At 46.7% G+C, this 12,061-nt stretch overlaps 1 protein-coding gene across 3 annotated transcripts in view; it reads right to left on the minus strand.

Annotated features, from left to right (window-relative positions):
* The window catches only part of MANEAL (mannosidase endo-alpha like), a 57,199-nt gene that overhangs the window by 38,133 nt on the left and 7,005 nt on the right, over positions 1-12,061 (minus strand). Inside the window, exon 1 of one of the 3 annotated variants that reach the window (XM_083173588.1) lies at positions 2,999-3,057. The exons of 1 other annotated variant lie outside the window; for it this stretch is intronic. The gene's annotated coding sequence lies outside the window, so the exon portion shown is untranslated. Of the gene's footprint in view, positions 1-2,531; positions 2,977-2,998; positions 3,058-12,061 lie in introns of those variants that run through there. One more of the 3 variants, XM_083173587.1, reaches the window with a different exon arrangement.

Genomic DNA, 12,061 nt, shown 5'->3' on the forward strand with positions numbered 1-12,061 from the left:
CGATTTGCTAGACTAACATACTGCTATTGCTTGATTGTACGCACTCCTCTAGTCTAAAATAATACTCTCGTCTGACTGTACACTCCTCTAATGCATGCTTCTATGTATAACGATAGATATTACTATATTATATCTTTTTCTGTTTTATTTTATCCCTTGATGTATGTATCGCAGTGTTTAATATATCTTTGACGTGTAGTTATATAACACCTAAAATTTCAATAAAAATTACGCAATTTAAAAAAAAAAATCTGTATCTGCACATGCCTAATAAAAACCAAAGCTTAAGGGTTTGTTTGCAAGTTAGATGCCTACTGTTACGTCAGTGTTACATTAGGTGTCCACATTTCCTACAGGCTGCAGTAACTTGACAAACAGCAACAACAGATAAGGGGTAGGATATCTAGGGAGGGATGAAAGAATATCTACGACAACCACAATTCTGCTCCTTAGGCCAGTGGCTCCAAAACTTTTTTAATCCAAATTTTCAGGCCACAAGTATCTTATTGAGAAATTTAGGAAAAAAATATATAAAATTAATTCAATTCAGTTGATGAGATCCTTACAGTATGTTTAGTTATGTATTCTTCTGTTTTCCACATATAATATTGAAAGCCACCAGCATTGGTCTTGCCTATTACACTGGCCAGAAATAATTGGTACTGGACCACCAATCCAAGGCACCCCTGCAAGTGTTCTGACACCTCAAGGTGCCAAGGCAGACAGTTTGGGAACCACTGTCTTAGCGAGAGAGCTCTCCTGGTGAAAGTGTATATTAGCTAGTAATATTTAATACATAAATAAGTGTGGAATGCCAAAAAGCTACATACTGTAGTTTAGGTAGACACTTAAACAATCTCATCATGATATGTTGTTTCCGGCCAAGTCAGAATGAATTATTGGCCGGATCGTCCAGTGTATACATCCGATTGTGTGATCCCTTGGATCGTACATGATAGCTTTTGGTTGGCTGTGTTGTAGATCAATCAGAAAAAAATGTGTACAATACCATGCTGCCTAAAGCATGGCATATTAGATCATGCTGTCGTACTACTGCATTGTGCAGTGTGTATGCGCGGCAATATATGTTGGCCTTTTGGCATATCAGCCAGGAGCACATCACTCTGATGTGTACCCAGCCCGAGTTTTCAAATTAACAATTGAAAACTATGGGTAATATATAATAGGGCAGTGATGGCTAACCTTGACACTCCAGCCGTTGTTGAACTACACATCCCAGCATGCCCTGCATCAATTTTAGCATGACCAAATAGTAAAACTGTAGCAGGGCATGCTGGGATGTGTAGTTCAACAACAGCTGGAGTTTCAAGGTTAGCCATCACTGTAAAAGGGTCACAGTTTGCCAGATGTGCGGGATGCCGTTGACCTCAGATGTTTGATTTAAAGCAGAAATCACTTACAAGGTAATAGGCAAAATGATTATAGCTTTATAAAAAAGAAGTCAGAGATCGTCGGCATTCCTCACTTCTGGGAAACTAGCTCTCTCTTACTTATGCCCTTTAATAGTTCTATACTTCATTTTTAGGAAATAAATATAAGATTATATAAAATAAAAAAATAGTAACGTTGATATCATGGCATGTCGTTGGCCGCCATTCTCACAGGTTTTCCCACAATGCATACAAATGGGGGCTCAATGTTGCTCCACTATATTCAGAATTTTATTATTTGATTTTGATTTTTGAAAACAACAATTCAAAAGAAAAACTGCAAGATTTGATCCTTATTATTACATATAACAGAATGCTAAAAATCATGTTTCTTACATATCCTAATATTTTTCCATTAAATGTGGCAGCCATGTCTCATAAAAGGTAATTCTGCATGTCTCCTTTTATTCTGCTCAGCCTAGCATGGTATAATGATATACCTAATGCCCTTTCTGCAATGCAATCACACTATATAGGACAACATAACTACACTGTATGACGCAATACACACACACATGTAACACAGACTGACTATAAAATCATCTTCGTATCAAATAAAAAGTATTTATATTTATTTACAGAATATAGTTTCTTCTTATCGAACTTCTATCTTGTTCGATTGTAGACGTTCTGCAATCCTGTATTTGGTATTAAGCAGTATAATATTATTTTATATAAGTATTAATTAGGCACGGATTGTTTTAATTTCAGAACACACATTCTGACTACTACTATATAGTAAAATAATGTAGAACACATTCAGGGCATCTGCTCTGTTTGCAACCCTTTTATGTAGTAAGGTCCTACAAGTAAGATCTTATTTACCAGCTAGTGTAACTGGCTAGCTGTGTGCCTCTGTCTGCCAATAGTACAGCGCTGTACCGAGGCATGGAGATGCCACACGATCTCTTTGTATACAGACTTCATATGATCATTTAAAAAAAAATTCCAAACATTAAACAGAAACAGAAAATGTATATATTTCATTGTCTAAGCTAGTGTATAGGGTAGAAAACCTCAGGATGTGCATAGGTTCCTATATATTATAACAAGCAGAGGAATAATCTATGCAGTACATACCTTGGAATTCTCTAACAGGCAACCATCTATTCAATGATCTCATTCTAAAGGCTGCGGGATGCAGATGGTGTCCATTGTGTCCAGCCCAAGCTGCTCATTGTCATAGTAGGGGTGTGATGCTGCCATGTTCACTTACAAACATGCTATACAGTAGGATGCTTCCCATCGCAATCTAGTATGAGTGGATGCTCTGCTGGTAATAAAGGCATTGTATCACACAGGCTGCCCACAGATCTCCAGTCACCTCCTTCTGCAATGACCACCCTGACCCTCTAGCATTGTGTAGTGTAGTGAGCAGGATGATGCCGTGTATGTATGCTGCTCCATCAGTAGCAGGAGGAGGGGCCACTTGGGGCAGCACACTCTCAGCATCCTCACATCAGCAGCTATAATTGTAGAGATGTAATACGCGACGAGCTGTTACATATATTACACACAGGCCAGTAGCACAGGAGGTATAAACTCACATTCCTCCTGGATCATGCCCCCTAATACATTGATTGCAGACACTTATTAGCAGCCTGTGCCTTGCTCTCCATCATCCAGCAGAGCATGCAATGCATTATAGTAATGTCACAGACCTACCATTCATGGGAGACGGATAGGGGGGACAGCAACAAGTGCACGCCTACACACAGACCTACTTTGAATGCTTATACTGATATAAGTATTTGCTATGTTATAAACTAAATATGCACAATGCAATTCCTGAGACAAACGAGGTCAGGAGATGGGGGAAGTAGCTGTTCATAAAAGATTTGCTGCTGAGACCCCTGCTTTCAGTTCAGTGGTACAGTCCTCCCAAGAGCAGCTGGAACTGGGAACAGGCAGCTTTTTATCCCTGGTTGGTTGTATTGTGGTCTCTCCATTAATGGGAACATTTACTTAGTTTTTTTGTTTTTGTTTTCCACTTCCAGTTTATACTATGCATGCTGTTGTATCCTGCACATCACATATACATTATCTGCAGCATTTCACAGACAATATACTGTTGGGCATGGTCATTTGTACACATTGGTACTTATTTATTACATTGGGGGTTATTCAGACCTGTGACTTTGCAAGGCGGACCATTATTGATAGACTGCACATGCGTACAGATTGTAGTGTGCATTTGTTCCAGATCCAGCGTATTGTCTAATCATAAGCCATTCGCATGTTGACTGACAGGAAGCTGGCAGTTGTGGGTGGTAATCGTCCGTTACCTGGGAGTGTCAGGGAGGGTGTGTGACATCAGCCTCGATCAGCCTGTTTCTATCACACAGGCCCTTGTTCTAGTTCACTCGCAAAGGCAAATTCCTTCTCAAATGGACAAAACCATGGCCCTTATTCTGATTGAGTCGGATGGCTCAGAGTGTGGATGGACAGCTGATGGATGGCGTTTGCGCATGTGCAGAGGCGTATCTGTGCATGTGCGAATGCCTCACACGTACGAACACGGCGTGAGGTCCCTGCAGAAAATTATCGTACGGAACTAACCGAGCAGGGGGTGGAGAGGGGAGTTTTGGCTCATTACCATATGCGTACGCCCTGCGTTTCATGGGCGTTCCCATGAAACGCTGGGCGTACGTATGGTAATGCGGCCGTAACGCACGTGTGGGGGGCGGACAGCTGACATAACTGGATGTCAGCTGCCCGCCCATATCCCTGCTTTCATACGGAGAAATCTTGGAGTGGTCTGGAGCACTCGGTGCTGCCTGACCGCTCGGTCCATCATTCGATGGTCGGCGACCATCGGAGGATGGGGAGGTTCCCACAGATGGAGGAGGTGTTCACATGAAACATCCACTCTTGGTCCGTTTGGTTGGCGTTTTACCGCATTCGGACGGTGTGAGCGATCCGTACGATAGGTGGGGCTAAGAACACTCGGTTCCTGTCCGAAATACACATCCGTCCGATTCAACTAGAAAAAGGGCCCATGTGCACTGCAGGTGGGGCAGATGTAACATGTGCAGATAGATTTACATTTGGGTGAGTTATTTTGCTTCAGTGCACAGTAAATACTGACTGCTTTATTTGGTACTTATGTTTTAGCCGGGCGCCCAATTAACATACGTACGGCACCGTAGGGAAATCGCTACACATCGCATGCGATTTTTGCATGTGATGCGATCGCACGCGATGCAATGCGATTTTCCTATGTAATTTATTCACTGCTCTCTGGCCTTGGGTGGTGCGATGAGATCACAGGTACTTGTTTCCTAGAACAGTGCCCAGATTTTCTACGTACGGCACCGTAGGGTAATCGCTTCGCATCGCATGGGCCATTATAGCAGCATGCCATGCAATGTTTTCATTTTTTTCTTATATTACACCACTATATCGCATTGCATCGCATGTCCCGCAATGCGATTTTATAGGGTGTGCGATGCCATGACGTTAGGTATACAATAATATGATTGTATGTCCCAAATATAGAATTAACGCACCCCCCACTATCCACGCCACCTCAAAGCGTGGCGAGGGGCGTCTGAACGCGTCCTCTGACTTTTTTATTACCCCACTATCCACGTCAGTGTGGAGTTGATTTTATATAGTGTGGCGAGCGGACGCAGATTACTTTACATGTATTCCGCATCCCCTCGCGGGGCTCGCTGCGCTCGTCACGCTTCGGGCTCGCCACAGCATACGTCCCAAAAATAGGTTTAACGCACCCCCCACCACTATCCACGCCACCCCGAAGCGTGGCGTGGATAGTGGTGGGGGTGCGTTAAACCTATTTTTGGGACATACAATCATATTATTGTATACCTAATGTCATGGCATCACACACCCTATAAAATCACATGCGATGCGATTTTGCGGCAGATGCGATGGCCCGGGGCAGAGAGAGCAGTGAATAAATTACATAGGAAAATCGCATTGCACATCGCATTGCCCTAAATGGCCCATGCAATGCGATTTCACTATGCAGAATAGCCCACTAAGCAAATAGCTTAGTGGGCGCCGTGCTAGGAAACAAGTACCTGATCGCATCACATGCGATTTTATAGGGTGCGATGCCATTTAATGTACTATACACTTGTATGACATACAATGGGATTTAGGCACCCCCCACTATCCACGCCACCCCGAAGCGTGGCGAGCGCAGCGGAACTAGTCCTCCCAACCTTTTCATACCCCCACTATCCACGTCGGCATGGAGTTGATTTTATATAGTGTGGCGAGCCACCGAGCCTGAAGCATGGCGAGCGGACGCGGAATACATGTAATGAAGCTCGCTATGCTTCGGGGTGGTGTGGATAGTGGGGGGGGGGGGTGCCTAAGTCCCATTGTATGTCATACAAGTGTATACTACATTAAATGGCATCGCACCCTATAAAATCGCATGCGATCGCATGCAATGCGATCTCATGGCACCGCCCAAGGCCAGAGTGCAGTGAATAAATTACATAGGAAAATCGCATTGCATGCAAAAAATGCATTCAATACAATGTGATTTTCTTACGCAGAATCGCCCACTAAGCTATTTGCTTAGTTGGCGCCCGACAAATACATAAGTACCCTTTATTTTTACACTGCAATATAGATCTCACTTTGAAGTAAAAATCCACCCAAATCTAACTCTCTCTGCACAAGTTACATCTACCCCATGTTACGTTTCGGGTGTGCACCCGTAGCCGGGACTGCTGTTTAGGACAGCCACGGCGGAGTCCTACGCTACCTCTGTTGACCCCCAGAGTTGGGTGACCGGTTCCTGCGAGAACTAGGCTTCGCCTGTAGCCGCCACGTTTGGGAGGGCGAGTTAAGACCGCCCTAGCTCCGGTGCAGCCAGGAGTTAGGTAAGAACAAAGAACCGGGGACCCCCTCAGGGTACAGTCAAAAGGATAATCTAGCTGAGGGACCCTAACTGAAATTAAGGAAAAAGGCAACTTGCCGAAGCTAACTAACGCAGCAAAAGGCGCCAGCGACCTAGTCGTCACCAACTGCGACCACGTCGCATACACAATATAAATACACCACACCAAAGCACACAACGAAACGATACGCACAAACACAGAACAAAGAAGATAACCCCAACTGGCAAACCCCAGACAGGGTAAACTGAACACCCAGCAACTGCTGGAGATGCCCTCAAGAAAATCAAACGGAGGGTTAATAAACCAAACAATACCCAGACGGGCAACTTGCAAAAGGGGAAAGAACCAGACCCCCAAAAGGGGAACTTACAGTACCAGGAACTGACTGACAGGATCAGGATGGCTCCAAGCAGCAACAGACAGGCACGGGAACAGGAGAAGCGGGATCAGGCAGGTGACAGCGTCAGAGCGGAAGCTATCACCGGCGGGGTCTGGCTGAGCTGACTCCCCTTAAAAAGGGAGTGTAACCAATGGGCAGTAGCCTAATTAATCCCTGCTGGGATAACGCGCGCTGGACAGCGTCCTGCACGCTGCCCAGCAACACCAGAGCAGGGAGAGGTGTTTCCGGCGCCTGTCAGAGGCGTCCTTCGTTGCCAAGCAACCCCGACGGCTTCTGCGGGGGGTTGCGTCTTGACGTGGAGACGGCTAGCGTCTCTGGTTGCCGAGCAACCAGACGCTACGCTGTTGGGCGGCCGGGCACCCCTTCCCTGCCAGAGTGTGCCCCCGGCGCCTGACACCCCACCTGCAGTGCACATGGATTTGTCCATTTGAGAAGGAATTTGCCTTTGTGAGTGAACTAGAATAAGGGCCAGGTAGTGTAGGTTCTGGGTTACACACAGACAGCACACAGTGGGAAAATCATTCGATGGTGACTGAGTTGCGAATGGATTTCCAGCTATTCGTCGACCTGCTATATTAAGATTATGACATCTAATATATAAAATTATTGTAAATGAAAAAGAGGTAATATGAGGCTTTGGCTATAATAAAATATTCTGAGCATGGATGTTTATAAGTATAAGGAAGTGGAGATCGGCTTTTGTAAAAGAGAGGCGTTAAAAATAACCTGGTTGTATTTATGATTCCAAAAAAAGGCTTGGTACTAACTAAAATGGCCGCAGGACCAATAGAAATGAAGCTGATAATAAGTCCTGGATAAAAACGGACATTAATCCAAAATGGCCGCTGGCTTCATCTAAATGGACACTGAGATTGAGGCTTGGATATGGATTAAAGATGGCCGTGGCAACTTTATAAATACTGGGACGAAAGAGAAGCTTGAAGCGCAACCCGGAAGTGGAATCCAGAAGCGCATTCGCGGCAAACCCCGCGAACATGACAGCATAAAAACAGAGGCAGTGGAGGAGTGAGGCTTATCTGAGGAAACTGATGATGTGGACTACAGGTGGAGAAACGCATATGTAAGCCTCTAAGAAAGTTCGGTCACCGCTACCAACCGCTGATGCAATGCTGGTAATATTGTTACATCAAAGCATTCTCCGTTGTGAATTGGTCACAACTGTACCCTATTGGTGTTTGGAGTCCATCAAACAACGTTGAGGGGGCACAATATACCCCCTACAGAGACTGCCCTACTACGCCAAAAAGGAGTGGATACACATTATATTATTTCCACAGGAGATGCCATTATTTTGATGCGGGACTGGTAACTATAAAACTCCTTTGCCTCAAACAAATATTTATAAAATCTTTAAAATCATAAAAGCAAAAGCCTCTATTAGCCTCATATTGTAAAATACAGTATTGATTTATGTTATACGTTGTAAGTCTTGTATGTCTTTTGCTGGCCTCCTGTTACATCCAGTGGGGCCGGGGATGGTCGCATACACGTGGAGCTCCGGTCCCCCATCCACGGAGCTCCACCATCCCCGGCCTCCAGAGCAGCTCCAGCTCCATCCACGGAGCTCTCATTCCCCGGCCCCTCAGCCCCACTGCGGGATCGCGAGCTGAGATGGCCACCGGGAGTGAAGAGGAGAGAGGGCCGGGATCCCCCCAGGCAGCGGCGGTCCGGCCTAGCAGAGGCCTCACACAGAGGTCTGCAGGCATCTATCCCGCGACCCCAGCATCCAGGCTCCGGGTGACCATCGGTGGTAGAGTGAGGGAAAGCTAAAGGAGGGCACCAGCGGTGCCCCCAGGAGACATCGTGGCATGGATCTCAGCCCAGGGAGGGCCCAACTCCAGCCCTCACTGACTCTGCCCAGGCCTCACTGACTCTCTCTACCCCACCAACTCCAGCCCCAGGCCTCAGTGACTCTCTCTCCCCCCGCCCCCACCACCCACACCTCTCCCAACAGGAAGATGCAAGACGGCGCTGCAATGGCTGCCTAGGAACTGTGCACTCAGCCATATGTATCCCGTGTCCTCTATGTGATAACTTTACTGTCTCTGTTAGAACTGTGCTGTCTTTGCTCACACTGTTACCTCATTGCTGTGCTCATACTGTTACCCACCTGGCTGCTGCAACGAACAGTGGCGCTGCTGATGGCTGCCTAGGCGCTGTGCAGCTTGGCGGGAATGTGTTCCCTGTGTGATAACTGTACTGTCCCTGCTTATATTGTTCCCACCTGGCTGCTGCAACGACCAGTGGCGCCGCTGAATGGCTGCCTAGGCGCTGTGCAGCTCGGCGGGTATGTGTCCCATGTGAAAACTGAACTGTCCCAGCTTATATTGTTACCCACCTGGCTGCTGCAACGACCAGTGGTGCCGCTGATGGCTGCCTAGTCGCTGCACAGCTCGGTGGGCATGTTCCCCCCGCATGTAATGTCCCAATATACCGTATTAATGTCATCCCCCCCTCATCCCTGCTTGATGCTGCACTGAAATCCACAAGAATTAGTGTGCGCAAGCATATATGGCCAATAAAGTTGATTCTATTCTATTCTATATTGAAGTGTGAAGATGTTAGAAGTGAACTTCGGAAAAAAGGGATTTTTGTAAGAACTTACCGTTCGAATCCCTTTCTCTGATATGGTCCTGGTGACACAGCTCAACATTGGGATGTAGGAGGGTCCGTAGGAGCCAGGCACCTATCCTAAAGCTTTAGAGTGGTAGGCTCCTCCCTTCTGCATCCCGGACTCTTCAGTTCAATCTTTCAAAGCCACTGGAATACATTAACTCAGTACAAACGCCTGCACACATTATATGCACATTTTTCAAAAATAACTTTTAACCATATAACATGAAACATCATGAACCTGGCATACTTACTGAGCGTAAGGGAGGGATCGCTGTGTCACCAGGACCATATCAGAGAAAGGGATTCGAACGGTAAGTTCTTACAAAAATCCCTTTTTCTCTTTCAATGGTCCTGGTGACACAGCTCAACATTGGGACGTTCCAGAGCCGGTCCTTTGAGTGGGTACGCTCAGGTCTGCAGCTCTCATCACTGCTCGCCCGAATGATGCGTCCTCCGACGCGAACTCATGGAACCTATAGAATTTGGCAAAAGTATGAACAGATGACCAAGTGGCAGCCCTGCAAACCTGCTCAGCTGTTGCCCCATGTCGAACCGCCCAAGAGGTGGCAACCGACCTGGTGGTATGCACATTAATCCTGGCCGGCACAGGCCTACCAACTTTAGTATATGCAAACGCTATAACAGAGCGCAACCACCTAGCGATGGTCTGCTTAGAAGCAGGCCAACCAATTTTGTGTATGTCATACAAAACTAGCAAAGTATCAGTCTTTCTGACACTCTTAACTCTGTCCACATAATCGCGCAATGCGCGCACAACATCCAAATTCCTCAATTTGTCCCTTTTCCTTGAACCCTCTGGGGGTTGAAACACAGGCAGAACTATCTCTTGATTTAGATGAAAAGCAGATACTACTTTTGGTAAAAATTGGGGTACTGTCCGAAGGACAGCCCTATCATCATGAAATATAAGGAAGGGAGACTTGCATGACAATGCACCCAACTCCGATACTCTTTTTGCTGACGCCACTGCCAACAAAAATACCAGTTTCCATGTAAGGAATTTAAGGTCAGCCGACCTTAATGGTTCAAAAGGTGCCTTTTGAAGACACTCCAAAACCAGAGATAAATCCCATGGTGCTACTGGTTGTTTGTAGGGAGGTTTCAATCGGGACACCCCCTGCAGGAAGGTCTGTACTTCCGGTAATAATGCAATCCTTCTTTGGAAATAAATTGACAAGGCCGAGATCTGCACTTTGAGTGACTGAAGGCTTAACCCGGAGGAAAAGCCATCCTGAAAAAACTCCAACAACTTAGCCAATTTAAAGCGCGATGTGTGTGACTTCTGTCTTTCACACCATCGAATATAGGTCTTCCAGACCCTATAATAATTTGGAGAAGACACTGACTTTCTGGCTTTAATCATAGTGTTTCAACAGCCAGGCCGTCAAAATTAATCGAGCTGAATCCAGGTGGTTGAACGGTCCTTGTTTTAGAAGGTCTGACCTCAGAGGTAGACGCCACGAGTCCACAGACAATCTCTGAAGCCTCGAGTACCAGGCCCTCCTTGGCCAATCTGGGGCCACTAAAATCACTGGAATTGCCTGGGCCTGTATCTTTTTCAACACTCTTGCCAGCATTGGAACTGGCGGAAAAACATAAAGCAGCTTCCCCTCCCAGGGGATAGTCATGGCATCCACTGCTTCTGCCAGTGGATCCCTCGTCCTGGCATAAAACCTGGGTAAGTGATGGTTGAACCTGGATGCCATCAGGTCCACATCCGGAGTACCCCCACCTCAGTGTAATCTGGTGAAATATTTGTGGGTTCAGGCTCCATTCCCCTTCCATCAGCTCCTCCCTGCTCAGGAAGTCGGCCTCTATATTCTCCACTCCTGGTATGAATATTGCTGATAATGCTGGAACATTCTGTTCCGCCCACAAGAAGATTCGGGACACCTCCCACATAGCCAGCTTGCTGCGTGTGCCTCCCTGGTGATTCAGATATGCCACAGCTGTGGCGTTGTCGGTCTGAATCCTTAAAGGGAGCCTCTGTAATCTTTCTCCCGCCAGAGAAATCACCTTCCACACAGCTCTCAGTTCCAAGATGTTGATCGGCAAGGCAGACTCCTCTGAGGTCCACAAGCCTTGCAGACGCAGGTCCAAGACTACTGCCCCCCAGCCCCTGAGACTGGCGTCGGTAGTGACTACCAGCCAGCTCCAGGACTGCAGGGACCGACCCCACTGAAGGGAATCCACCTCCGTCCACCATTTCAGGGAGGATCGAGTTTCTGAAGACAACACTATTTGTTCTGACTTCATGGTCTGAGTATTTCCTGACCAAGTTGTCAGAATGTTCCACTGGAACACTCGAGAGTGGAACCTGGCGAACTGCAACGTCTCGAAAGACGCCACCATCTTCCCCAGCAGCTTGAGGCACCTCCATACTGACATGCTCTGAGACCCGAGGATCTCCTGGACCAAGGCAACCAGATCCCTGGCCTTTGCCTCTGGTAGAAATACCCGATGTAGGTGGGTATCCAGAACAACTCCCAGGAATTGGAGTCTCTGTGACGGCACCAACTGAGACTTTTGTAAATTTAAGAGCCAGCCGTGAGCCTGCAAAAACCCGATGGCTTCTGCCAAGTGACTCTTCAACATGTCTGCTGACTCCGCTTTGAACAGCAGGTCGTCCAAATATGGAATCACCGTGATTCCCCTCAGGCGAAGCACAGCCG

This window comes from Crinia signifera, chromosome 2 (genome assembly GCF_055691185.1).
Source record: "Crinia signifera chromosome 2, ASM5569118v1, whole genome shotgun sequence".
Classification (NCBI taxonomy): Eukaryota; Metazoa; Chordata; class Amphibia; order Anura; family Myobatrachidae; genus Crinia; species Crinia signifera.